Source organism: Microcaecilia unicolor, chromosome 2 (genome assembly GCF_901765095.1).
Source record: "Microcaecilia unicolor chromosome 2, aMicUni1.1, whole genome shotgun sequence".
NCBI classification, from domain to species: Eukaryota; Metazoa; Chordata; class Amphibia; order Gymnophiona; family Siphonopidae; genus Microcaecilia; species Microcaecilia unicolor.
The window spans coordinates 612,993,150-613,011,858 of record NC_044032.1 but is presented as its reverse complement, the minus strand read 5'-3'; the positions used below and the strand labels follow the sequence as shown (position 1 = coordinate 613,011,858).

The 18,709-nt window shown below is 40.6% G+C and overlaps 1 protein-coding gene across 7 annotated transcripts in view; it reads left to right on the top strand.

Annotated features, from left to right (window-relative positions):
* The window catches only part of ARFIP1 (ADP ribosylation factor interacting protein 1), a 223,458-nt gene that overhangs the window by 69,421 nt on the left and 135,328 nt on the right, over positions 1-18,709 (top strand). The window lies entirely within an intron of this gene.

Below are 18,709 nucleotides of genomic sequence, written 5' to 3'. Positions count from 1 at the left end.
GCACACTGAGCAGAAGGTTTCAACGTATCATCAACAACGACACCTAGATGCATTTCTTGGTCTGTGACTCCTAACGTAGAACCTTTCATGACGTAGCTATAATTCAGGTTCCTCTTCATCCCTTTTTTGTTCATCTGTTCTCTACCCTCTAGCAGCACTCGGTCTTCTATATTTCTTTCTCCCCATCCCTCAGCCTTCATTGCCCTCCCCCCAAACTCCCAGCAAGTCCCTTGTTCTGTCCACTCCCAAGCTCTCTTTCCCCACTCCCAGGCAAACCTCCAACTTACATTTCTCTGTTCCAATCCCCACAGCACACACAGTCCATCCACCTTCTGCCAGCCCTCCCCCTCCCATGGCACACATATCCCTTATCTACCTTTCTCCATTCCTCCCCTCCTATGGCATACATATTCCTCATCCACCTTTCTTCAGCTCTCACCCTCCTATGGCACACACATCCCTCATCTACCTTTCTTCAACCACGACACACACACACATACCTTTCTCTAGCCCTCTCCCATTAGCACACAGCACCCTAATCACCTTGCTCCAGCCCCCCCCTCCCCCACAATGACGCAAACACTCACCTTATCCACTTTTTATCAAGCCCACCTCTCCATTCACCTTTTTTTCCAGACACCTCCCTCCCTGCACACCCACACCACTCCAGTGCAGCTAGAGGAGGAGCTGTACAATGGGCTGCTTCCTCCTCCTCTGCAGTCCTGCGACTGACTTTCTTTGAGCCATGCGGGCCTCCGTACAGTTGTGCAGCTTAAAGGAACTGCCGGGGACCAAGGTGGCAAAGAAGGCTGAAGCAGCTCGATGTGCAGCTGTGCAGCTCCTCCTCTTCCTGTACTGGAGTGGTGTGTATGCAGGGAGGCAGCTGGAAACGGAGCATCTGTGCTGCACTGCACTGCAACAGCAGACTGCACAGAATTCTGCGCACTCTGCGGAGGTAGGGAATTCTGCGCAAATCCTGCATTGAGCTGTAGCACAGAATTCCCCAGGAGTAAGTACTATAAATAATACACCGGACATTATAACACCAACATATACTACCTAGTGAGAAAACGAAACAAACAGTACTGCTACAAATCTCTGTGCAGAAACTACAGGCTAGCAGAATACCACACCTTGGTCAAATTCATTAAAACACAGACAGATACGCAACAAATACGAAACACAGGACCACAGATTAGTAATAGAGTTGAAAAAACTGAAATAGACCCTCAAGAAGTCAGTCCTTGCATACAGCAAACATAGAGGGAAAAAAACTGAAATGCAAGACATCGGAGATGCACATTTCCTAAAGCTGATGTATTCCAATTAATATGTTCATAATGAAATTCTTCTTATACCTTTCTTGTCTGAGCATTTTATTTTCCACATTTGCTTTGGTCCAAGTGTTTGTTTTCTGCTCTTCTTTTTTTTTTTTCCTGTCCTTGCAGGGTATCCTGTCTGTTTGACATTTCTTTTCTCTCCATGTTCACCATCCATCTTCCCTCTGTGTCCCTGTCCTTATCCCACCCCTTCCAATGTTCAACATTTGCTCTCTCAAGAACCTCATCTCCAGCATTTCTCTCCCCCTTGGCCTACATCACCCTCTTTTCCAGCATTTCCCTCCCCCTCACCCCCTCGGCCAGTATCACTCCCTTTCTCTCTTCTTCCCCCCCCCCCCCCCCCCCTTCTCTCTGAAGGGTCCTTCCTATCCTGATGCAACTTTCCTGTTCCTGTTTAGGTGGGACCCTGCAGAGAGAAAGCTCTGTTGCTGCTGGTAATGGAAGAGAGGTAGAGAAGATGGGAGAAGGGGGCAGGAAGGGAGAGGGCAAGGGAACGATGCAGGACCCGTGGTAGAGGGAGGGGGAGGGAAGGGAGTGGAAGAGTGAGAGAAGAGAGAGAAAGCAGACTCGGGACAAAATTTACCAGCAGGTGGATGGGGCCCCTTTATTCAGGGGAGTGGAGTGGAACGGTTAGTCTTTTCAAAAATACCAGGATTAGGGGGAACGCAGTGGAGTGGAGTGGAATGGTTAGTCTTTTCAAAAATACTAAAAGGCACGCAATGAAGCTACAAAGTAGTAAATTTAAAATGAATCTGAGAAAATATTTCTTCACTCAACATGTAATTAAACTCTGGAATTCATTTCTACAGAACGTGGTAAAAGCAGTTAATTTAGCGAGGTTTAAAAAAAGGTTTGGATAGCGTCCTAAAGGAAAATCCAATAGCCATTATTAAAATGGACTTGGGAAAATCCACTGCTTATTTCTAGGATAAGCAGCATAAAATGTGTTGTACAGTTTTGGGATCTTGCTAGGTACTTGTGACCTGGATTGGCCACTGTTGGAAACAGGATACTGGGCTTGATGGGCCTTCGATCTGTCCCAGTATGGCAACACTTATTTACTTGTTGCAACTATGTAGAATCCTGCTCCTACCTTGCAGATTTGACGACATAGGCTGTATCACAAAAGTCTTTAAAATGAGACCACAATATATTATGAATGGTTATTCTATGTGGAAGGATATAATAGTGAATAAATCGCCTCTGCTTGCTTTCTTTCCCACCCAACATTTTCTTTCTTTCTTTGACTTGAATTGTTCTATGAAATTATATTAATGACTGACCATAAAACAGTCATCCCAGCTTCATCATTCTACCCCCATTTATTTTTTCTTGTTGACCATGGGCTCCTGATTGAAATGCTGACATCACAACAGTTGTATTATGGAATCTTTAGGAGCATGATCCACTGTAATAAATCAGTTTTCTTTAGGAGGTATTGACGTCTACACTTCATTCAAGAGCTCATAATCAACATCTGCAAAATATTGCTAGTTAATGTGCACTTGTGAATGACTTCTAGCACATATACTTTATACTAATTTATTTTCCTAAGTTTATTTTGCTATCTTTTTTTTTAACTGCCAGTTTTAAAAAATGTTTTGTTTCTTTTTAAATATCCCTCTTCCTCCCCCTGCCCAGGCTTTCTCTTCTGTACTGTTTCCCTTTCTAATGCATTCTCACTGTCTACTTGTTCCCCCCACTTCTCCCACTCCTTCTGCCTATCTTCAGTCATTTTCTCTGGTTGTAGTACAAAGAGAGTTTTGTGTGGGGTTTTTTTTCCCCTTATGAGTTGCTTTTCTGAATTGCTTTGCTCTAAGTCTTTTATTTCCTTCTAAAGTTGGTGAATGATTTGCTGGGTGGTGATGTCAGAGAAGCTTGAAAGCAGGAGCAGTGCAATAAGGAGTTTTTGCAAAATGTCTCCAAAACTTCTTTATTAAAACTTCTTGTAAATTTGTTCAGATTTTGTTTATTGGTGGCCTGGTTTGAGAAATTGGGGCAAGACATAACAGGAAGGCCCAGCTACCAAGCTGTAATTTTTTTTAAGCATTATGCATTTTCAAGAGCAGGACTGGATATTAATACAAGCACATACTGTAATGAGGCACAGTATGCCTAGTAATGGTGGTATATTTATTTTTTTATTTTTGTTATGTTTGTACCCTGCGCTTTTCCACTCATAGCAGGTTCAAAGCGGCTTACATATTATATACAGGTACTTATTTGTACCTGGGGCAATGGAGTGTTAAGTGACTTGCCCAGAGTCACAAGATGCTGCTTGTGCCTGCAGTGGGAATCGAACCCAGTTCCCCAGGACCAAAGTCCACCACGCTAACCACTATGCCACTCCTCCACTCCCAAATACAGTCAACTAAAACAATAATATTGCAAGGCCTCTCCATGCCCCCCCCCCCCCCCAAAAAAAAAAATTGGGGACTACAACTTACTTGCCTTAACAATGATGTCTTCCCCCCCCCCCTCCACACACACAGACTGCTTAAAGCAATATATATGCTGGTAGTGTCTTTCTTGTCTTGTAAGATACCACAAAGTCTGGCTGTACATCTATTATCGCCTGTTTTGTCCTTTAAAAAATCTCTTCCTGCTACAGGTTTGCAGCAAACTGCTATGATGTGGTTCAGAATAGTGACTTTTGGAGAGGGGGAAACTGGTTGGCTAGTTGATCCCCACTTTCCCCCCTCTCTTTTCAACTTCTTAATGCAGTCTCTGGGTGTTACTCTCGACCAAGCTAAGATAAAACATTTTATATATGCAGATGACATTACTGTGAATCTACCTGTTTCTCAACTGTGGTCTTCTGATATGTTAACTCATATTAGAAGAACCTGTGTTTATATGATAGACAATTGGATTGCATTTCCATAGGCTTAAATTAAACAAGAGCAAACCCAAGTTTTTATGGCTGTGTTCTAAAACAGATCCAAGGGGTGGTGGCCGCTGCTAGAAGGATGCTGGGCTGTGTAGAGAAGGGTATAACCAGCAGAAGAAAAGAAGAATTGGCTGTAGCTTGGTGTCTATAGTCTCTTACTCTTCCGGGAGGCTGGAATAACTAATTGGCAGGTCTTTGTATGGGTATTTGCTGAAGAAAACTCACCAGGCTGATTTTTGTTTTCTTATTACTGGCCCTAAGGGCTGTCACTACAAAGCAGCATAGATAGTGTGGGAAAAGTCACATTTTGACATTCTGATACTTGCTATTAGTGGTCCTTATGTAATAGAGAGTTCTTAACATCCAGCCTCCTTAAGAGATAAAAGAATTTCCTCTTGAAGATGGAAAGTGTTGCTTGCATATTGGGTTCAGTCAGTCTGTTTTTAAAGTGGAAGGAACGTTTTTTATTTATTTATTTTTTCAGGATCTGTAAATACGGTAATTTTTACAATGTGAAAATCCATACAGAAGAGGGATTATATTCCAGTTTGAGAAACTAGAATATATATCTGCTTAAATACATATTGCTGTGTTTTCCTTGCCAAGCCAGGCAAAAATGTTCATTCTTTAGCCATCGTATCAAAAATTGAACTAATTGTTGGCCTCCCATGTCATCACTATTCTGCAATGTTTTATTTATTTATTCATACTTGTATCCAAAGACGAGTTTCAGTGCAATGTGGCTTACATTTAACATGTTACATGATCTCATCAGTATCTCTAGCTATTAATCATTAAGCTGGAGAGATGGCCTGTGAAATGTGCCCTTTCCGTTTTTTTTCTCTCTTCATTTTTCCTTTCATGTTTTGCTTTAGTACTAGTGAATAAATACCAAAAATATCCAATATTTGTAACTAAATGAGCAGTAAATCAAAATAATCAAACATTTTTTTGAAAGGACTATCCTATAACAAGAGCATAAAGGCAATCTACATTGCCCCAGTTGGTTCATACTGCTATTTCTAATCTTCAGCCCACTATATTTAAAGGAAAAACATTCAGTGCCAAATGAGAAAGGATTACAAATGTGTTTACTTAACTTCGTCTATATTCTCAGTTCTCCGAGCACAAGCAAACCCAGTGTATTCTCATGTGGGTGACGTCCCACTGTGCATTCGCAGGTGCCTTCCTGCCTGACACACGAATGCAGATACTTCAGTCTCACCTTTCCACGAAACTGAAAAGCCATATTTTTGCAGTCTCCCTTCAGCATGTAGTTCTTTCGACTTTGGGGGTGCCTTCCTTTGCAGGTTTAGTGCTTATTTTGAGTTGTTGTTCTAGTATTTCCCTTGTTTAACCTCCTTAATTATCTCTACCTCTGGGAGTGCACCAGTATCAAGGAGGCCTCCACATCCCTTAACTTGGGGGGCAGATGGCAGGCCCCAGGATTGGTGAGCATCGGACGTGATACCGAGAACGTGTACGGGTTAGACGTTGTCCTCTTTAGTACTGAGGGATTTCGGTGCTGTGCATCAAGAGAAGCCTAAGAAGCATCGGCATCAGTACTCATTGAAGCACGGTGCCGAGAGCACCAAGGCATCAGTTACTGGTCCCCAAGAAGCGTCGGCACTGGGAAGATGTGGTGTGCTAGTCTACAGACAGTCAGGGTTCCACTTACGGTACAACACAGACTCCTCTCCAGGTTGTCTCTGACCCGGCCCCCGATCTTTGTGATGCCTCCTCTCAAAGAACGGTACTGGTCCCTGCTCAGGGAGGAGATGGCACAGATGTTCCAGCTGCGCTCTTCTCAGGTATCGAGGGCACTTGCACCACCTGTGGCTCAGCCTTAGCTCCTTCCTGAGGCCCAGGCTTTGCCTGTGGAATGGTCTTTGATGCTGGCACCTCGACAGGTGTCAACTTTGATGTCAATCCATGCAGCACCGCCCTCAACATTGGCAGAGGAAGCTTCCCCAGAGTCAGAGGGTAGAGCTGTACCTCAGCACCCTCCGGGGTGTAAACACGATACCACTGAGCTGAGGCAAGCCCAGACTCACTCGGACCATCCTGAGTACCTATGATGTGGACCATTCATGGGAGTTGGATGAGGGTCCACATTACTTCTTGGAGGAGTCTTATGGTATTCCTTCTGATCCCTTCCCATAACAGGAAATATGTAAATCTCCACCTGAGAGTGTCTCGTTCATTGGTTTTGTGAAGGGAGATGGCTTCCCATTTAAGTTGAAGACAGAGGAGATACACAGGGTTAAGATGTTATTAGTCTTGGACTACAGATTTCCTCCCATGGTTCTGTTACCCAATTCTTCACCAGTTCATTTTTCAGGATATGGTGTATCTCCTCTCTCCGTGCGCAGGTTGTACCAAAGATGGTGCATACACAGTATCGTATTCAAAAGGCTTCTGGGTTTGAGAGGGCGCAACTGCCTCGCCATTCTTTGGTAGTCAAATCTGCTCTTAAGCAGCCAGAAGCTCCAGGACTCATACCTCTGTGCCCCCAAGTAGGGAGGCATCAGAATGGTAGAATGCTTTACCACTGGATATTTGTTGTGAATTTTGTAATGAAAAGTTTTGTAAAAAAATTTAAAACCTTATTTAAGAAATGTCATTCTATAGAGGTGACCTGATTGTGACATATCTATCACCCTTTCTGTTTTTTTTTCTGTTCTATATTTAAGACTTTCTGTTTTCATCTTATGGTTGCTGACCTATCTATGTATAGTTTGAATTTTTATCTGTGCTTTTTTTTTTTCTCTTTTGTTTTTTCTGTAATTTTATGTAAGCCACATAGAACCGCATTTGGATGATTGTGGGGTATAAATCCAATAAAATGAAATGAAATACCAGGTGAACAGTTGAATGGCTGAGCTTCAGTGTGAGTAAGGGATGGTTGCTGAACAAGGTCCACATTAGTTACAAAGAGCAGAATATTGGGAGCTACTCTAGCCTCCATATTTATGTATAACATCTCATATATTGCCAAAGTGAGACATCATTTTAGGCTGTAATACAGGGACTAGGAGAAAAGAGGAGAGTTTTGGGATGGAGGGTGGCCAATGTAATGCCAGTTTTTAAAAAAGGGTTCAAAGGATGATCCAGGAAATTACAGACCATTAAGCCTGACTTCGTTGCCGAGCAAAATTGTAGAAACACTTATAAAGAATAAAATTACTGAACACACAGAGGGGCATTTTTGATATGACATCTAATTCTGATTTGAGACTTTTGCTGAAAACGTCTCACACCAACGTCTAGCACACAGCCATAACTGAACCAGAAAAACATCTAAATTTCTGCTTTGATTATGGATTTGAACTAGACAGTTTCAGGCTCAACATATTTGACAAAAGAAAAAAAGGTCCCAGGGAAAAACATAGAAAAACAAGCCTTAGAGAGGTCTGTCTGGAAGCATTTTTAGTGAACTGGCAGCACAGACATCCCAGCAGTGCAGAGGAGCAGCCTAGTGGTCAGTGCAGTGCACTTAACATAAAGGGACCCAGGTACAAATTCCACCTAAACACCTTCATATTATATGGTGAACCCTCCAAGAACAGAGAAACCCTACTGTACCTAAAGGTCCACCAACTACAATAGCCGAATGATGTAGTGTCTTTAGATTTTCAGAAAGCTTTTGACAAAGTCCCTGAGAAAAAGACTCCTGAGAAAATTAAAAAGCCATCATATTGGAGACAATATTCTGTTGTGGATCAGGAAATGGTTAATGGGTAGAAAACAGAAGGTACGGTTAAATGTCCATTTTTCTCATTGGCCGCAGGGTCTGTACTGTGACTGGTGCTATTTAACATATTTATAAATGATCTGGAAATCATCACAAGTGAGGTGATTAAATTTGTAGATGACAGAAAACTGTTTGAGGTTGTTAAAACACGTGCAGACTAAAAAATTGCATGAAGACCTTTGGAAATTGGAAGACTGAGCATTCAAATGGCAGATGAAATTTAATGTGGACAAAAGCAGTGTTGCATGTCCAAGAAGAACAGCAGAGGTGGTCCATGGAAGAAAGAAAGAACTGAGTGTTCACAACCAGACATCTATTGAATAATGACTCTACTTGGCCAAGAATAATCCACCTTAAGGTGCTAGGGTCCACCTTAGGAGTCAGCACCCAAGCAAAAGATGTAGGTGTCATCGTACACAATACATTTAAATCTTCTTTTTAGTGTGTTACGGCAGCCAAAAGAGCAAATAAGATGCTAGGAATTATTAGGAAAGGGATGGAAAGTAAACCAACGAATATTATAATTCCTCTGTATTGCTTCATGGTGTGTCCTCACCTTAAGAACATAAGCATTGCCATACTGGACAGACTGAAGGTCCATCAAGCCCAGTGTCCTGCTTCCAATAGTGGCCAATCCAGGTCACAAGTACCTGGCATGATCCCAGAACAGCAAAACAGATTTTATGCTGCTTATCCTAGAATATGCAGTTGATTTTCCCAAGTCCATCTTAATAATGGCTTATGGACTTTTAGGAAATTATCCAAACCTTTTTTAAACCCTACTAAGCTGCCACACAAAAAGGGGAGCCTACTACATGTACCTTTTAGCAATAGGCAGAACTTCAGATGCATAAAGAGGTTTATATAAAAGATAAGACATACACTGTGCAGAAGAAAATGTATATATAATTGGGTGTAAAAATGCATTGAATATAGGAAGGATGCAAGAGTAAGTCTCTGTAGAGAGTCACTGGGGAGAGTGGCTGTGAGGTCCCTGGGTGGGAGGAGGCCCAGCCCAAGGGGAGTAGTTTTGAGATAAAATGTAAAGAGAGAGTGCAAGGAGTCTGAAGAGTGACAAGGAGGGGTGGAGGAAATAAGAGGAAATACAAGTTAAATGTTTGCTTTGTAGGGGGGTCTTTCTTTTAGGCTTTTTTTGTTTGTTTTCTATTGGGTTTTGTTGCTGTGGGTCTTTGGTTGCCTGCAAGCCCCTGCCAAGTGACCCGATGAAGGAGAAGGGGGATCCCATTTGAAAGAAGTGAATCCATTGGCTAAGGACAAGAAGAGTTGCTGCTAAGAAAAGAGTAACTATGAAGTAGAGCTCTGCGTGAGCAGTGAAGAGACCCAACCCAGGAGCGCAAGGATCGGAGCCAGGGAATGCTCATCCCGTGGCCTGGATGAGCCAACACAAAGGTCACCCTGGTGAAGGTCAGAGCATGAGGGTCTGGATCTGAGATACAAAATGGAGCCAAGCCTTTGGAACACTATCTTTGGGGATAGGCATGGACTGGAGCTTTACAAAATATAAATAATACTGTTTGAGAATACCTTATAAAATATACCCTAAGGAAGGAGAATACAGGAGGGAATATCAGAAGTACACCTTGGTTAAAGATTGCCTCAGTTGATGGAGAGTTTGTGCAGTTTGAATGTTCTGTGGTTTCTGAGTTTTAAGCTGCTGACTGTGGAGTGGTCATTTTGGACTAGACAGTGTATTGCTGTCCTCTCAAGACAGCCTATGTTTAACTGCCAGCCTTGCTTCCCATAGGGGTTTGGACCTTTCAGTTTCCTCGGGGAGAAGAGGGTAATCCCACCCGCTAACACTTCTTTCCCCAGGTGGAGGCACCGCATGCCAAGAGAGCAAGGGTCCGATAGCGTCTGCTCTTCATGGGGACTTCAGCCCATTCGGACCCAAGATCCAGACATGCCCAGGTAAAGGGGTGTTACATAAAGGATGAGGAGAACATTGGTACAAGAATGGTACAAGTTGTTGAGCTCCAGAATGTGGGGAAGAGGGTGGGGGGAGGACAGAAGAACCCATAATAAGAATGTACTGTCTTTACAACAGTTTGGGCAAACAGTGAAGTAATGAGAGAAGTATATGCAGTGAATCTAGGAGTAACAGTTTATGCGTATGGTGACAATTCCTTACATTGAATGTGCTTGGGGCTCTTGAAGTATATGCAAAGAAGTGAGTTAAAGTAATATTTGTGGTATGTTTCCCTGTACAGGTTTGGAGGATCTCTCTAGTCACCTGTAAGTGACAGAAGTCCCTTCATCAAGTACCAAACAATAACAGACATTGTTCTGGGTTTAGGTTTGTTAAAATCAGATGAGAAATCAGCAGCATGAGCAGGCAAGCTCCAGGTATAGCTCTCCTGAGCTCAATGTCTCATAAGAGAAAGCAAAGAAGCGATCATGTGAAAACCTGTAGTGTGCAGACTTGTAAGGAAACAAACAACAAGACCTGCCTCTGCAAATTCTACTCTAGAAAGATTTTGGCTGCAGGTCAAAACCTGTTACAACCTAAAGGGATCCATGTTCAAGATTATAAAGATTAATACACATTAAAGTTAATTGATTTAAGACTGGGAACAGTTATCTCTAGTTGCTGTTGAGACAGTGACCACATGGCTATATAGATTAAATACACTGCTAGAAGTCCAACATAAAATCCATCCATACTACAGTGTTATCTTTGGTAGAGTTGTTGTACCTGTATTTGATTATGTTGAAAGTTTTGAAACTCTGGAACGCATTCAAGCCTCCAGGGAGAGACATGGTTGAGGTAATCTAATCATCATAAAACAAACACTACATTGTATGTATGGAGCAAGAAGTTATTTAGTAATCAATTAAAAACTGTGTAATAGAATTCATGTGATGTCATGGTGTTCTTCCTAAAATATTACATTCATTTTTATCACAGAGCTTAAGGAATCATTAATTTCAATTGTGATGAGATGGGCAGATCCCAGACATTTTGGGGGTACTTAGAATAATGTTTTGTGCATAGAGATGGCTTATTTTCAAACTGCCCTAACTAAAAACCTAAGCGTATACAGGGGGCAACAGAGGGCATAACATTGCCTTTGACACGGTTGCACATAGATAACATAAATAAACTGAGTGCCCTCGTTATGGGCCTAAAGTGACTGGATTAGGGACTGGATAAGTGGAAAGCGACAGAGGGTGTGGTAAATGGAGCTCACTCTGAGGAAAGGGATGTTACCAGTGGTGTGCTGCAAGGTTTGGTTCTTGGAATAACATCAGGAAGGACCTAGCGAAGCTTGAAAAAACGTGGTCCAGAATTTGGTAGCTAAGTTTTTATGCGAAAAAAATGCAGGGCCTTGCATTTGGGCTGTAAAAACCTGAGGGAGCAATGCTGTTTAGGGAGTGAAGTACTTTCTGTGCATGAAAGAGGAGCAGGACTTAGTAATGGTAATATATGTGACTAGGAAAAGGAATGGCTTAATACCTCTGTATAAGTCTCTAGTGAGACCTCATTTATAGCACTGTGCATAGTTCTGGAGACTGCACCTTCAAGAAGATATAAACAGGGTGGAGTCAGCCCAGAGGTGGGGGGGGGGGCTACTAAATGGTCAGTGTTGTTCATCATAAAGCCTACAGTGACAGACTTAAAGATCTCAATATGTATACTTTTGAAAGAAAGGCAGGAGAGGGGAGATATGATAGATGTGTGAATACCTACGTGACATAATGCACAAGATGCAAATCTCTTTCCATTGAAAGGAAGCTCTAGAATGAGGAGACAGGACGTAAAAGGTGACAGACTCAAGAATAACCTGAAGAAATACTTCTTTATAGAAAGGGTGGTGAATTTGTAGAAGAGCCTCCCAGTGGAGGTGGTGGAGACGAAAACTATATGAATTCAAGCAAGCTTGAACAAGTACATATTTGTTTATTACCATTTACTATACCGCTTTTTTTGAGCGTAAATCAAAGTGATTTATATAATACAAGTAATTAAAATAAGTAGAAAAGAACTCCAATATAAAAATCGGGAAATTCAAACCAAACATACAACATAGACTCAAAAAGAAATAGGAATTTAAAAATTTGTGACAATATAAGGGGATTTAAGGCATTTTTAGAGAATTAAGGAAAGACCAAGAAAGTTCCAAGAAAATTCAGGGGGATCTAGGGAAGTTTGCTGTATTTTTGGTTCACTAATTCTCATACATAATATCAGATGGTAAAGAAGGCTGGATGAAACCAATATGTGTTGAGAGCTGCACAAAAGTTTGAGTATGAGTATTTCGATCAAAGGGTACATGGTAGAGAGTTCCGAAGAAAAAGAAAGGGAGAGGAAGTGAAAATAGATGTCATGGATAGGCAGACTGGATAGGCCATGTGTTCTTTATCTGCCTTCATTTTTCTCTGTTTCTATAAAATTCAGCAGAACCAATTGTGCACCTAAGGGGAAGAGAATAATTTACTTTCTCCAAGACTTGTTGGGTTCCTTCACATGGTGACATCATTATATTAAATGTATATGAAATCTAAGATGATACTACAGTTGAAGTATGGTAGAAAGGAAAAGGAAAAAGGCATTCTAGTCGCACATCACCCAGGATAAAAAGGTACCTACCTGTAGGTTACACACTATGGCTAGAGATGGTAGTAGTGATAGGGTAGGCACTGCAGACAAAGATAACACCCTTGCTGTAGATATAGGCCATGGTGAACCTTTTCATGGACCTATTGCGGCAGGAGCATAAACCACCGAATATAATGAAAAAGTTAAGAGAATTAAGTGCAATTAACATAAACATAAAATAGTAAAGTAATGTGGTAGCCGTGTTAATTGACTTTTAAAGGCAATAAATAGAAATAAAACAAAAACATAGAAAAGAAAATAAGATGATACCTTTTTTATTGGACTAACTTACTACATTTCTTGGTTATCTTTCAAAGGTAACCCTTCAGATCTGAAAAAGAAGGGTTACCTTCGAAAGCTAATCAAAAAAAATGTATTGTTAGGCCAATATTTATTTATTTTATTTTATTTTTGTTACATTTGTACTCCGTGCTTTCCCACTCATGGCAGGCTCAATGCAGCTTACATGGGGCAATGGAGGGTTAAGTGACTTGCCCAGAGTCACAAGGAGCAGCCTGTGCCTGAAGTGGGAATCGAACTCAGTTCCCCAGGACCAAAGTCCACCACCCTAACCACTAGGCCACTCCAATAAAAAAGGTATCATCTTATTTTCTTTTGTTTTTATTTTATTTCTATTTATTCACATAAAATGGGAAACCACAGTATGTAACAAAGAGAACATATGGCAGTGGCAGTGCGTTCCAGAATTGCGTGCTCATATAGGAAAAGGTTGATGCATGCATTAGTTTATATTTTAGACCTTTACAGTTGGGGAAATGAAGATTGAGGAATGTGCGAGATGATTTTTTTAGCATTCCTGGATGGTAGGTCTATCAGGTCAGACATGTAAGTTGGGGCATCGCCATGGATGATTTTATGTACTAGGGTACATATTTTGAACGTGATGCGTTCTTTGAGTGGAAGCCAGTGTAGCTTCTCTCGTAGGGGTTTTGCGCTTTCATATTTTGATTTTCCAAATATGAGTCTGGCTGCCGTGTTCTGGGCTGTTTTGAGTTTTTTTTGAGTATTTGCTCTTTGCAACCAGCGTAGAGTGAATTGCAGTTATCTAGATGACTGAGTACTAATGATTGTACCAGATTACGGAAGACGGTCCTTGGGAAGAATGGTCTTACTCTTTTTAATTTCCACATTGAGTGAAACATCTTCTTGATTGTGTTTTTCGCATGATTCTCAAGTGTTAGGTGCCGATCAATGGTAACTCAAAGAATTTTCAGGGATTCCGAAATTGGTAGATTTAGTTTTGGTGTGTTGATGGTGGTAAATTTGCTCGTGTTGTGTTGAGAGGTATTAGGCATTGGGTTTTTTTTGCGTTGAGTTTTAACTGAAAGGCATCTGCCCAGGTGTGCATGATATGTAGGGTTTGGTTGATGTCCTTGGAAATTTCTTTTTAGGTCTTGTTATATAACTATCATGTTTTATCACTATAATGGTACCAAGATCCTTCTGTAACACTAAATGACTATTTTCTAATCTATTCCACTATTCATGATATATTGTAAGCCACATTGAGCCTGCAAAGAAGTGGGAAAATGTGGGATACAAATGCAATAAATAAGATTATAGTAGTGCCATCTTATTTGAGTTCCAAGTGATGTCTAAGGAGATCTTGTTAAGGTTGGAGAAAAACTTGAGTGTTTTTTTTTTTTTAAGGTGGATGTAATTTAAATACACAATTCAAACTTGGCAGGCCAGAATAAATATCACATGTATAGTATTTAAGTATTATGAGAAAACTTAATCAGGTGAAAGCCTGGCTTTTCTCCCAAGACTTTAATAAATGTGGTGACTGACTGTCCACTCACCCTGTACGTGGACTAGCTTGCTGCACACCCCGTTGCTTAAACTAGTTTCTCATATCTTATTCAACTATACACATAATGGGTCAGATCCTATATATGGTACCGAAAAAAAGCGCTTGGTGCTATTGTATAAACTTCACGTAAAATTTGATGCGGTTTATAGAATGCACATAGCGCCCGTCCCTGCAGCTAAAATTTAGGTGCAACCATTTACACCAGCTAAAACCTGGTGTAAATGCTCGCTCTTAACTTAGGCACAGATTGAACATATTCTATAACAGTGCAAGTAATTTTTACAAATGCCCATGACCTGCCATGCTCCTCCCATGGCCATGTCCCATTTTGAGATCCGCACATTAGATTATGCTTGGAAAATTGCATATGTAAATTCTAATTCTAAAGATCTAAAGAAAAAAATCAAGTGATATAACCAATTACCGCCCGGTAGCATCCATCCCTCTGGTAGTAAAACTAATGGAAAGTTTAGTTACCAAACAACTTACCGATTACTTAAACAAATTTTCAATATTACATGAATCTCAATCAGGATTTCGATCCAACCACAGCACCGAAACAGTACTAATCACGCTCCTAACCAAATTTAAACAAACAATTGCAACTGGCAACAGTGTTCTCTTACAATTTGACATGTCCAGCGCGTTCGACATGGTTAGCCATAAAATACTATTGAACATTCTAGAATACTTCGGGATTGGAGGAAACATATTGAAATGGATTAATGGCTTCCTAACCACAAGAACATACCAAGTGACATCAAATTCGAATACATCATCACCATGGAAACCTGAATGTGGAGTACCCCAGAGATCGCCGCTATCACCAACTCTTTTCAACCTAATGATGACTCCACTGGCCAAATCACTATCCAACCAAGGCCTCAATCCCAGATCTATGCAGACGATGTCATGATCTACATCCCATTCAAACATTATCTAACAGAAATCACAAGTAAAATCAATCACAGCTTCCAAATAATGAACTCGTGGACAGATGCATTCCAACTAAAACTCAACGCAGAAAAAGCACAATGTCTTATCCTCTCATCACAATATAACAAGATCAAACACACCACTATAAACACCCCCAGACTACACCCTTCCTGTCTCGGACAGCCTGAAACTTCTGGGAGTTACAATTGATCAAAATCTCACACTAGAAAGCCACGCGAAAACATAACAAAGAAAATGTTCCATGCAATGTGGAAACTCAAAAGAGTAAAACCTTTCTTCCCAAGGGAAGTATTCCACAGCCTGGTACAATCAATAGTGTTAAGCCACTTGGATTACTGTAATGCCATTTACACCGGATGCAAAGAACAAATCATTAAGAAACTCCAAACTGCCCAAAACACTGCAGCCAGACTCGTATTTGGAAAAGCGAAATACAAAAGCGCCAAACCCCTAAGAGAAAAACTTCTCTGGCTCCTACTAAAAGAACGAATTACATTCAAAATCTGTACCCTGGTTCATAAAATCATTCATGGCGAGGCCCCGGTATATATGTTAGACCTCATAGACTTACCAACCAGGAACACAAAAAGATCATCACGCACATTCTTGAACTTCCATTACACCAGTTGCAAAGGACTCAAATATAAATCAATATATGCATCTAGCTTCTCCTACATCAGCATGCAGCTATGGAATGCAGTACCAAATGGCATAAAAACAATACACGACCCGGCAGCCTTCCGGAAATTACTAAAGACCAACCTGTTCAAAAAGACATACCATAATGATTCTTCATACATGACCTGACATCAAAACTCTACCAGAACCAGACAATATTGAACTCTCTATACCTGTTTGCTTCAATCAAATTTGTCACTAATGAACGTTAATTCATTACCCCCTTATCTCTCACGCCTGAAATGAACTGTTTACCTAACTTACTTTATAATTTATTTCAACATTTATGAGCTTTAAATGTAATACTACTTTGTATTTCTCATTCTGGAAATGGCGATCGCCATTATGGCATAATGTAAGCCACATTGAGCCTTCAAAAAAGGTGGGAAAATGTGGGATACAAATGCAACAAATAAATAGTGCCAATTAATGCTGGTAATTGCTTGTTGGCCAATTAGCGCTAATTGGCTTGTTAATCAAGTTGCACTTGTGCAATTTGGCCGTACTGCCAAATTTGCATGCACAACTTTAGTCACCATATATAGAATCCGGGTCAATTTGCCTTCAGTTTATCCACCCACCTATTTATCCACCCACCTATTTATCCAAATTGATTTTGAACTATTCCCTGTCTATATATCTCAACTGCACTTGGTCCCTCAGCTAAATAGTAAGCTGTATTGTAGGAAAAGCATTAGCATCATATCTGTTATTTGAATGTTTCAGTGCATGCTTATTATGTTTCATTTGTATTATGTTTTGTTTGAATGTTTTTTTTTCATGCTGTCTGTCTTATATCATTTCTGCTGTATGGACATTTTATTCTGTTGATGTTATATGAGTGTTCTACAGTGCTGTTAAATGGGTATTTTTCTGACACTGTTTCATGTTAGTCCTATTACTAGGTTTGAATTTGCCATTTCCAAGTTTTTCTCATTGACTATTAATGCTTATATTTGTTTATTTTACTATTATGCTGTTAACAACATTGTACGCTTTATAACAGCTGTACATTGCCTTGGGTGAATCTCTTCATAAAGGCGGTTAGTAAATCCCAGTGAATAAATAACATTTGATTTACGGTGTCACAATTTTATGAGCAGATATATATCTGCCCACCAATTTTTGAGTTCTGTTGAGCCAATCCAGTAGTTTAGTTACAGTGCTAAATGCTGCCATGTGGAAGATGTCTGATTAAATGAACAAGTGAGATTCTCGGCTCCCTGGGTTTGCTGAGGCAGCTTACTTTAGTCACCAGGGAAAGGGAGAGTGAAGTCCTAGTCATTGCCCAGTGGTGACACATAATAGCCAGATTCAGGGCCCATGACTGCAAGGTTCTGGAAGGAGTCCCCAGCTGAAGATTGTTGCTACAGTGACTAAATTAAATTATATTGGTTATCAAAATATTATGTAGCTCACCAACATTCATGGAACAAGCAATGTGGATACAAAGAGGACCCATGGGCCATGGCCAAAGAGTGGGAATAAGACAAAGCCTTGAAGAAGGGGAGAGGAGGAGTTGGTGCTGTGTGTACACTGAGCATGGCACAAAGCAAGGCCTGGCTGCCTGTGCTCTGCATCCTATCCATTCATTTCCATACTCTGAAAATACTTAGCTAGGAAGGAGAGGCATGTGTGATTTACATATGTTAGAAGAGAACTCCTGTACATTTTAGAACCACCACTGGTGATCATGCTCTACATGATGCTGAGAAGAGTCCAAGTACATGCTTTGATCTGAGCGTTAAGCAGTGGTGACTTCCCGTGGCACACGTGGCCTGGTGTGAAGACACACTGGTTTGGAAGACTGGATAAAACAAAATCCTTGTTAGTTATATAGGAATGGCGTTGGTGGTGTTATAATTAGCCCCCAGATAACCTGAGAACTTATACAAAAAGAACTTATGAAACCAGATTTGGTGAAACAAGTTTTAATTAATTTATTATTTCAAAATACAGCTTTGCAAAGATGGGTGCCTCTAGAAGCAATAGGCACACCCCGCCTTAATGTTTACAGGTTTTACTACTACTATTAAACATTTCTATAGCGCTACTAGACTATACCCTTTCTTTTTAGTTACATTAAGTATCTGCCCCTAAGATTCTCATTGGATATTGATCACATTTACCCACCCCTAATACATCATTGTTAATTATCATATGACAGCCCTCTAAAAATTTTCCATCGCCCGAGCAGCTGAGCCTTTATCCATTGTTAGTTCTGCTTGGTTTGCATTTTTGTATCTTTAAACCTTTATGTGAGAGCTTTGCATAGTTTAGCTTATGGCATGTTCCACCTTCCCCTTTGTCCATAGTTTCACAGCTTCATGATCTCAGCTTTGATACATTGTTGTTTCAGCTCTTTGGGCTTCTTACCCCCTTTTCTTCTCTCTCTCTCTCCCTGTCTCAGCACTTTTATCACTTTGCACACATTACTTTAACAGAGTTTCTTTTGTTAATGATTTTAGAAAGCTATAATATGGTGGTTTCTGTTAGAAAGGGCCTACAGAAGTATAGTTATACTTCCATCCCTAAAGAGTTCCTTTGTACCAGGGCATAAGTTATTTTTGCAATTATGTTAAATGAAAAAGCAATATATTTACATCTTTCTAACAGTGTTATATCCTAGCTCTGGTTC